The following is an 8,888-nucleotide window of genomic DNA, read 5'->3' as shown; positions in this document are numbered from 1 at the left end:
AAAAAGAAAAAGAAAAGTGAGCTGGAGAGATGGCTCAGTGGTTAAGAGCACTGACTGCTTTTCCAGAGGTCATGAGTTCAATTCTAAGCAACCACATGGTGGCTCACAACCATCTGCAATAGGATCTGATGCCCTCTTCTGGTGTGTCTGAAGACAGCTACAGTGTACTCATGTGCGTTAAATAAATCTTTTTTAAAAAAAAAAAAAAAAAAGATACATAGCAAGACCCCATCAAACAAAATAAAACATTTAAAAAAATCTTCTAAAAACTTAGAAATGTGAATGTTTTCAGCTATACCCTGTTAAAACACATTATGAAATCCTATAGAACATAGGAGAAAATACCTGGTATCTTACATTAGCCAGTAAGTATTTTGGTAGGTCATAAAAAGCATTAATCACAAAAGAAAAACTTGGAATTCCCAGGAGAAAATAATTATACAACAGGTACCTGATGGAAGATCTGGACAAAATACACTTTCAAATTAATGCTAAAGGAAATTAAAACTCAAAAGCCCCACCCCAGCATAAATATCTGCATCATAAGAGGGAGTGGGTGAAAATACGTTCAGTACCAAGGCTGGAGGAAGGCTTCGCAATTACAAGCACTTGGGTCCTGCAGAGAACCTAAGTTTAGCTCCCAGCACCCATGTCAAGTGGCTCACAACTCCAGGTTTAGGGGGTTCTAATGCTCACCCTCTCCTAGCCTCTACAGGTATCATGGCAATACACATGCATAAACATAAACATTCACACACACACACACACACACACACACACACACACACACGCACACATACACACACACACATGCATGCTTTAAAAGATATAACAAAAATTTTAAAAGATGTCCTTAGTCCGTAGGGTAATAAAACTGCAATGAAATGTCATTATATTTCTACAAATAGAAATAAAAATAAAATTTGTTTTGTACAAATTTTGTACAAAAAGGGGCACAATCTAAAGACTGCACATAAACAAATGTTAGTAAGAATATGGAGAAACTTGGCCACCCACACAATGCTAGAGCTAACACTAAATTATAGTTATTTGGGGATTGGGGGGAAGCTTGGTAATCCTACTCCTGTGAAGCTGTAAGAGAAATGAAAGTATATTATCATGTAAAAAATACATCAGAGCCCACAGCAGATTTATTTATAACAACTCTAAGTATAAACAATCCAAGTAACAATATTTTAGTGACTGGCACAGCCATGTAATAGAAAAATAATTGAAAAATTAAATACCACTACATTGCTGATACATGCAAGAGAATGAAAGAAACATACCCTGTATGTTTCCGTCTATATGAAATTCTAGAAAGGTAAAAATAGTAAGAATCCTAGTAATACTGCAGATTAACAGTTGCTGGGGCCAAGGATGAAGAGACAACTGTACATAAAACTTTTTAATGTAACAGACATGTTGAGATAACTAGACGTTTGCCACAACTCATCTTACTGATCAGCTTTACTATATGCAAATTATACCTCAATAAGAACTGATTTAATGAGTCAGAGAAATGAATGCACCTGCCCTTGATCTCACTTTACTCACAAAGATGTATTAACAGATAACAGCAACAGGTAGGAAAGTAAAGATGTGGCGGCAACGGACAAGAAAAAGAAAGAAAAACCAGCTAGTGAATGACTCAGCCATAAGGAGAAAGACACTGTTACACTTAAGTTACATTTTAACTATTACAATAATTAGACTAGACTTCTTATAGAAACACTTAGATGATACCAAAGTATCAATAGTGTCTTCAAAGTAATATTCTTTCTGTCTGTTTGTTTTGAGACAGTGTTTTTCTATGTAGCCCTGGCTGGTTTCCAACTCTGAGCACTTTTATTAGCTTGCAGTTTGGTGTGGGGCTTTTCATTAGTTTGTTTTGGAGATGTGTTTGTTTCTCATTTTGGGAGTGGCTTTATTGTATTAGGTTTTTATCTGTTGTAATGGATATATATCCTCAGCTCAGGGAGTGGCGCTATTAGAAGGTGTGGCCCTGTTGAAGTAGGTGTGTCACAGGGGGTGTGGGCTATAAGACACTCATCCTAGCAGCCTGGAAGCTGCTATTCTGCTAACAAGCCTTCAGATGAAGATGTAGAACTCTCAGCTCCTCCTGTACAATGCCTGCCTGGATGCTGCCATGCTCCTGCCTTGATGATAATGGACTGAACCTCTGAACCTGTAAGCCAGCCCCAATTAAATGTTGTCCTTATAAGAGTTGCCTTGGTCACGGTGTCTGTTCACAGCAGGAAAACCCTAACTAAGACAATTTGTTTCTTGAGAAATAACTCTTGAATAACTTATTAGAACTTATTTGCATTAGAAATTCAAATATGCACAGGTATGCAATGGACCAAGATCCAAGCTGTCAGGAAGCAGAGAGATGGCTAGGTGAGTAAAAGCACTTGGCACCAAACCTACTGGACTGAAGTCAATCCCTGAGACCCACACAATTGAAGGCCAGACCATTTGCAACTTGCAATGGTTGTCTTCTGACCTTCATACTTGTGCTATGATACATAGTGATAATCCCTTTTTATCTGTAGCTATACACTGTATGGTTAGAAAACAGTAAGTGGAAATTCAAATATATACATATATATCATATATAATATATGAGTATATATTATATATATACACAAAATTTTAGTGTGTGAATATATTGCCTTAATGTATTTACATGTACCTGGTACCCATAGATGCCAAAAAAGGGTGCTGTGTCTCCTGGAATTGGGAGTTATAGATGGTTGTGAGCTGCCATTAGAGTGATGGGAACTATACTGGATCCTCTCCAAGAGCAGTAATACTCTCAATTGCTCAGCCACCTCTACAGACCCACAACACATAAGCGGCAGCCATTCTTTATCGCATGATGAAACCTTACACATGCTTTGACCCACTCTGCCGAGTAGTCCAAGCGCCACACTGTATGTTCCACCCATCCATTAGCCACGCTGTGTTCAGGTAACTGCAGTTTTCTTTCTGACCCGCAAACACAAGCTAACAGTGACTAGTGATGCTAGTAATTCAGACACGCTAAAGAGGAGCGGCAAAAAGCTCTCCTCCTTTAAGTGAAAGTGATAAAGTACAATAAAATATTGAAACAAAGACTACATTCGTGTACCTTTTATTATGTTATTAAATTTTTATTAATTTATTACAGGATTTAAAAATTAAGCTTTACGATATGCATGTACAAAAATAAAAAATATAACCTATATGTGGTTCAGTACTACCAGCTTTAGTTATCAACTGGTAGTCTTATCAGCAAATGACAACCACTTCAATCATTCATTTTATTTACTACTAAAAAAAAAAAAAATCAAGAATATTTTATATGTGACATGTTATATTTTCTAATTTATAAATTTTGTTTTTTAAATATTACTTGTGATGAGCTTGCTCTCTATATCCACTTTAATTGCAAATATTTCTCTACAATCAAGTATTATGTCAAAAGAAAACATAATTTGGGAGGGAGTGAAGGGTGGATGTGGTCAAGATACACTGTATACATGTATGAAGTTTTCAAAGACTAAACATTTTAAAAATATTTAAACATAGCATCCTGATGGCTGGAGGCGTCTGAGGGGCGGACAGCGACGACGGTGGCAGCAGCGGGCGCGGGCGGCGAGGGCAGCGGGGCTGGGACTGGAACAGCCGCCGCACGGACCCGACCAGCCTCGCCTGCTCCTGCCCGCGGTGGTGTGGGCGCCAGACCGGGCGAGGGCTAGGTGATCAGAACTCCCAAAGACCACATGTAGTAAGCTCGATGTGGGAGCATACCCTTTAGCATTGGAGAAACAGAGGTGCCCGGGGAGGTTCTGGAGTTCAAGAGCTTGGATTCTGAAGTGTGGAAAGCACTGAGACGTGAAGATGAGTGAACTTGACCAGCTGCGGCAGGAGGCCGAGCAACTGAAGAACCAAATTAGAGATACTCGTAAAGCATGTGCAGATGCAACTCTTTCTCAGATCACAAACAACATTGATCCAGTGGGAAGAATCCAAATGCGAACCAGGAGAACACTGAGGGGTCATCTGGCAAAGATTTATGCCATGCACTGGGGCACAGACTCAAGGCTCCTTGTCAGTGCCTCTCAGGATGGAAAACTCATCATCTGGGACAGCTATACCACAAACAAGGTTCATGCCATCCCTCTGCGCTCCTCTTGGGTCATGACCTGTGCATATGCTCCTTCTGGGAATTATGTGGCCTGTGGTGGCCTGGATAACATCTGCTCCATTTACAATCTGAAAACTCGTGAAGGGAATGTGCGTGTGAGTCGTGAGCTGGCAGGACACACAGGCTATCTGTCCTGTTGCCGGTTCCTGGATGACCATCAGATAGTTACCAGTTCTGGGGACACCACATGTGCCCTGTGGGACATGGAGACTGGCCAGCAGACAACCACGTTTACTGGACACACTGGAGATGTCATGAGCCTGTCTCTTGCTCCCGACACCAGACTGCTTGTCTCTGGTGCTTGTGACGCTTCAGCCAAGCTCTGGGATGTCCGGGAAGGGATGTGCCGGCAGACCTTTACAGGACACGAGTCTGACATCAATGCCATATGTTTCTTTCCCAATGGCAATGCCTTTGCCACTGGCTCAGATGATGCTACATGCAGGCTGTTTGACCTCCGTGCAGACCAGGAGCTCATGACCTATTCCCATGACAACATTATTTGTGGTATCACATCTGTTTACTTCTCCAAGAGTGGCCGCCTCCTCCTCGCTGGGTATGATAACTTCAACTGTAATGTCTGGGATGCACTCAAAGCTGACAGAGCAGGTGTCTTAGCTGGACACGACAACCGAGTCAGCTGCTTGGGGGTGACTGATGATGGCATGGCTGTGGCAACAGGGTCCTGGGACAGCTTTCTCAAGATCTGGAACTAAGGCCAGGAGCAGGTGGATGGATGCCATGGCGACTGGAAGACCATTCCAACCTAGAATCGATACAGCGATAGCATATCCTATCCAACCATACTAACGTGGACACCCACACCTCCCCTCAGAACTTCAAAAGGGCAAGATCTTTTTTTCCTTCACTTATTGCTGAAACCAAGAGCACAACTCCCATTAAGAGAAGGATCTCTGTGCTGTAAACTAAAACAAATTGTGCATTTTTTCCGGGACCATTGTCTTTGGTTTATTTCGTTTTGTTTTGTTTTTTTGGATTTTTTTTTTGTTTTTTGTTTTTTGTTTTTTATTTTGGTTTCATTTTTGTTTTGTCTTGGTCAAATTTTAAAAGGAAATACTACAATAAAAATGTTAACCCGAAGGTAAAAAAAAAAATATTTAAACATAATTTCAACAATAAATCTAAAGGAACCAGCATTACAAACTGCAGAGAATAAAAGTGAACAAAATAGACCAAAATCTTTGTCTTTATGAATTTTAGTTTTTAAAACAATTATCAGGGACCAGAGAGCTGGCCCAATGACCCAAATCTAATCCCAAAGACCCACATGGTTGAAGCATAGACCGATCCCCAAACATTGTCTTCAGAACTCTATGCTCTTGCTATGGGATGTATACACCCACAAGTAGCTGGAAAAACAAGGAAGGAAGAAAGAAACGCAACAGGGCTGGAGAGATGGCTCGGCAGGTAAGAATGCTCACAGCTAAGTGAGATCGCACACTCCTGTAAGCCCAGCACAGTGAGGGCAGCTAAGTGAGATCGCACACCCCTTTAAGTCCAGCACAGTGAGGGGGCAGCTAAGTGAGATCGCACACTCCTGTAAGTCCAGCACAGCGAGGACCACAGTTGGCTTGCTGTCTGCCAACCACAGTTGGCTTGCTGTCTGCCAACCTCCTGTGACCTCTACCTTCACACATACACATATGCACATGTATCACACACAAATAGACATACATCATGTACAATATTCATATATACATACAAAAATTAAAAGTAAAACATACAACACAAAATTTCTCATTTTAACCTTCTTGGGGTGTTCAACCATGACCAATAACCACCGACTGAACTCTTCCATCACCCCACACTAAGACTGTACTTCTTGAACAAGAAGATTCCATTTCCTCCTCCCTACCATCCTAGTTTTTGAAACTGACTATTCTACTTATTTCACAAGTGGATCAAGCGCTGTTATTCCTCCACAAGATTTTTTTCCTAATTGCGGCATATCTAAGCACCATACACTGAGGACACAGAGATACAGAGCGTATGGTTCTACTCTCAAGAGCTCACACTGTAATAAAGAAGCAAAACAGAAACTCTCAGGTCCTTTGATAATATGTTGTCATGACTCTCAAATCATCTGTTTGCTCTAACAAGGATAAAACACAATGATGGCACAGAAGGAAAAGCTTCACAGCGGATGCCACGTCTCAAGACAGTCTTGCATGAAGAAGCCACAGGAGCAGTCATACCAAACCCAAAAACAGCATTTACTCACTCAAATTTATCTGGGAGATATCCTGCACACTTAAAACAGCCAAAGGCTGTGTTTCTTAAACCCTGGGCATATGCAAAGCCTTGCGGATAGTCACCTGAAGAACAAACAATCAACAGCTCAGGGCCACAGCATGAGAAACTGCTGCCCACAGTCTTATGTTACGAATACAAAATACTTTGAGAACCTTAAAACATGTAAGAATACCAGTGGTACTGGCTAGTACTCACTCCTAGGACATTCCCAGAGATTTTTATTTCCTATAACTGGTAGATAGATATGAGGGAGATATTATATATATTCATATATATATACATACATATTTTTTTAAAAAAAAATGTTAGGTGTATGAATGTTTTGCCGGCATGTACATCTGTGCACATGTGTGCTTGGTGCCCATGGAAGCCAGCAGAGGACATCAGATTGCCTAGAACTATATATATGTGTGAGCTATCATGTGAGTGCTGGGAATTGAACCCAAGTCCTCTCAATAGCAACAAATGTTCTTAACCACCAAGCCGCCTCTCCAGCCCCAGAATTAATTTGTACTAATGAGAACGTAATAATGCCAAGACAGTTTTGTTCAAGAACTCCAGTTTGGGAAATACCTTTAGAATACAGGAAGATGGTGATGGCCTCAGGCTACAGAGGAATGTCAGGAGATTATGTTTTGGGATTAATGGGGTTTTTTTGGTTTTTGGATTTTGTTTGTTTGGTTGGTTGGTTTTGGTTTTTTCGAGACAGGGTTTCTCTCTGTGTAGCCCTGGCTGACCTGGAACTCACTCTGTAGACCAGGCTGGCCTTGAACTTAGAAATCCACCTGCCTCTGCCTCCCAAGTGCTAGGATTAAAGGCATGTGCCACCACTGCCTGGTAGGATTATTGTTTTTATACATTGTTTTTCACATGTACTGTGTGTGTGTGTGTGTGTGTGTGTGTGTGTGTGAGAGAGAGAGAGAGAGAGAGAGAGAGAGAGAGAGAACCTCATACCTAGAGGTTAGAAGACTACTTGTGAGAACAGATAACCTATTTGCACCAGGCAGATTCTAAGGATCAAACTCAGGCCTGATAGAAATCACCATTTACTCAACTGAGCCCTCTTCCAGTCCAATTAATATTTTCTTTAATCATAAGATAATGCTTTTATTTTAAAAATAATCAACAGCACAAAAGTAGAAACATCACCCACCTTTTAGTGCTTTTATTATTTTTTCTGTATGTTTACAATATACACATTTTTAAATAAAAGGATCATACTATACACGTTATTGAAGCTGCTTCTTCAGTCATGAAAATAATTCCCTCCTTTGATTTTTTTTTAAAGATTTATTTATTTTATGTATGTGAGTACAATGTCACTCTCTTCAGATACACCAAAAGAGGGCATCAAATCCCATTACAGATGGTTGTAAGCCACCATGTGGTTGCTGGGAATTGAACTCAGGACCTCTGGGAGAGCAGTCAGTGCTCTTAACCACTGAGCCATCTCTCCAGCCTCTCTCCTTTGATTCTTAAATCTTTTGGAGACTGTACACATGGTATTATAAATAATCATTCAATACATTTGAACATTTAGTTCATTAGTATTTTTTGCTATAACATTATATACAAGTTGAACATTCATTCCTTAACAGAAAATACAAAATCTTAAACTTTTTGAGTACCTAAATCATGCTCAAGAGATTTTAGAGCATTGTAGATTGGTACTTAGCCTCAATCAATTCCTCCTTATTCAGTGGGCAAACAGGAATCTCATGACCAATACCTCTGCAGACGTCTGTACACACATGGCATATGCTCACACAGTCACATACACATAAGTAATTAAAAGATTTAAAGAAGAACTAACTTAAAGCCTAAAATCTGACAATCATAAACGCTGGTGAGGATGCGGAACATGATCAATCTTATACATTGTCAGTAGGTACATACCTTGATACATCCACTTGGAGAGATTTTTGGATGCATGCGCACATATTTATAATTTAAATTCTTATGAAGAATAACAAATCTGCATTCATTCTACAGTCAAACATTAAAACAAATAACACCATGATACAGATGTAACCAGCCCTAGTCCAAGTGAACACTCAGACTGAATGCCAACAGCACCCAAGGGTACTACTTCCACTTCTCCATAAGGTGTACAACCTCAAACAGCATGACGCTTCTAGTAACCCTCAGAGCTACTCAGCGCGCCAGCATGACGCTTCTAGTAACCCTCAGAGCTACTCAGGAACCATTTTCCTTTGCCTCCTCAGGAGACAAACCAAGTGTACAAAGATGAGAACACAGGACTGGTGCATGAGCAATCCAGGTTTGGAGCGCCAAAGAGCAAAGAGAAATCGCTGCCGAGACTTCAGCAGGGCCTGTTCAACTGTAAGAGCTGCCACACCCAGGGAGGCCCAAAGCTAGACCTCTGTCCCCAGAAGACTTCAGCAGGGCCTGTTCAATTGTA

General features: G+C 40.6%; 1 protein-coding gene and 1 pseudogene across 7 annotated transcripts in view; one reads left to right on the top strand and one right to left on the bottom strand.

The window, feature by feature from the left end:
- Rev3l (REV3 like, DNA directed polymerase zeta catalytic subunit) overlaps positions 1-8,888 on the bottom strand; it is a 147,230-nt gene that overhangs the window by 116,044 nt on the left and 22,298 nt on the right. The gene's annotated exons all lie outside the window — the stretch shown is intronic.
- LOC116074877 lies at positions 3,717-5,147 on the top strand (annotated as a pseudogene). The gene is made up of 2 exons (XR_004112323.1): positions 3,717-3,743; positions 3,846-5,147. The product of XR_004112323.1 is annotated as a guanine nucleotide-binding protein G(I)/G(S)/G(T) subunit beta-1 pseudogene (transcript).

Source organism: Mastomys coucha, unplaced genomic scaffold (genome assembly GCF_008632895.1).
Source record: "Mastomys coucha isolate ucsf_1 unplaced genomic scaffold, UCSF_Mcou_1 pScaffold3, whole genome shotgun sequence".
Taxonomy (NCBI): Eukaryota; Metazoa; Chordata; class Mammalia; order Rodentia; family Muridae; genus Mastomys; species Mastomys coucha.
This window is presented reverse-complemented; position numbering and strand designations above follow the sequence as displayed.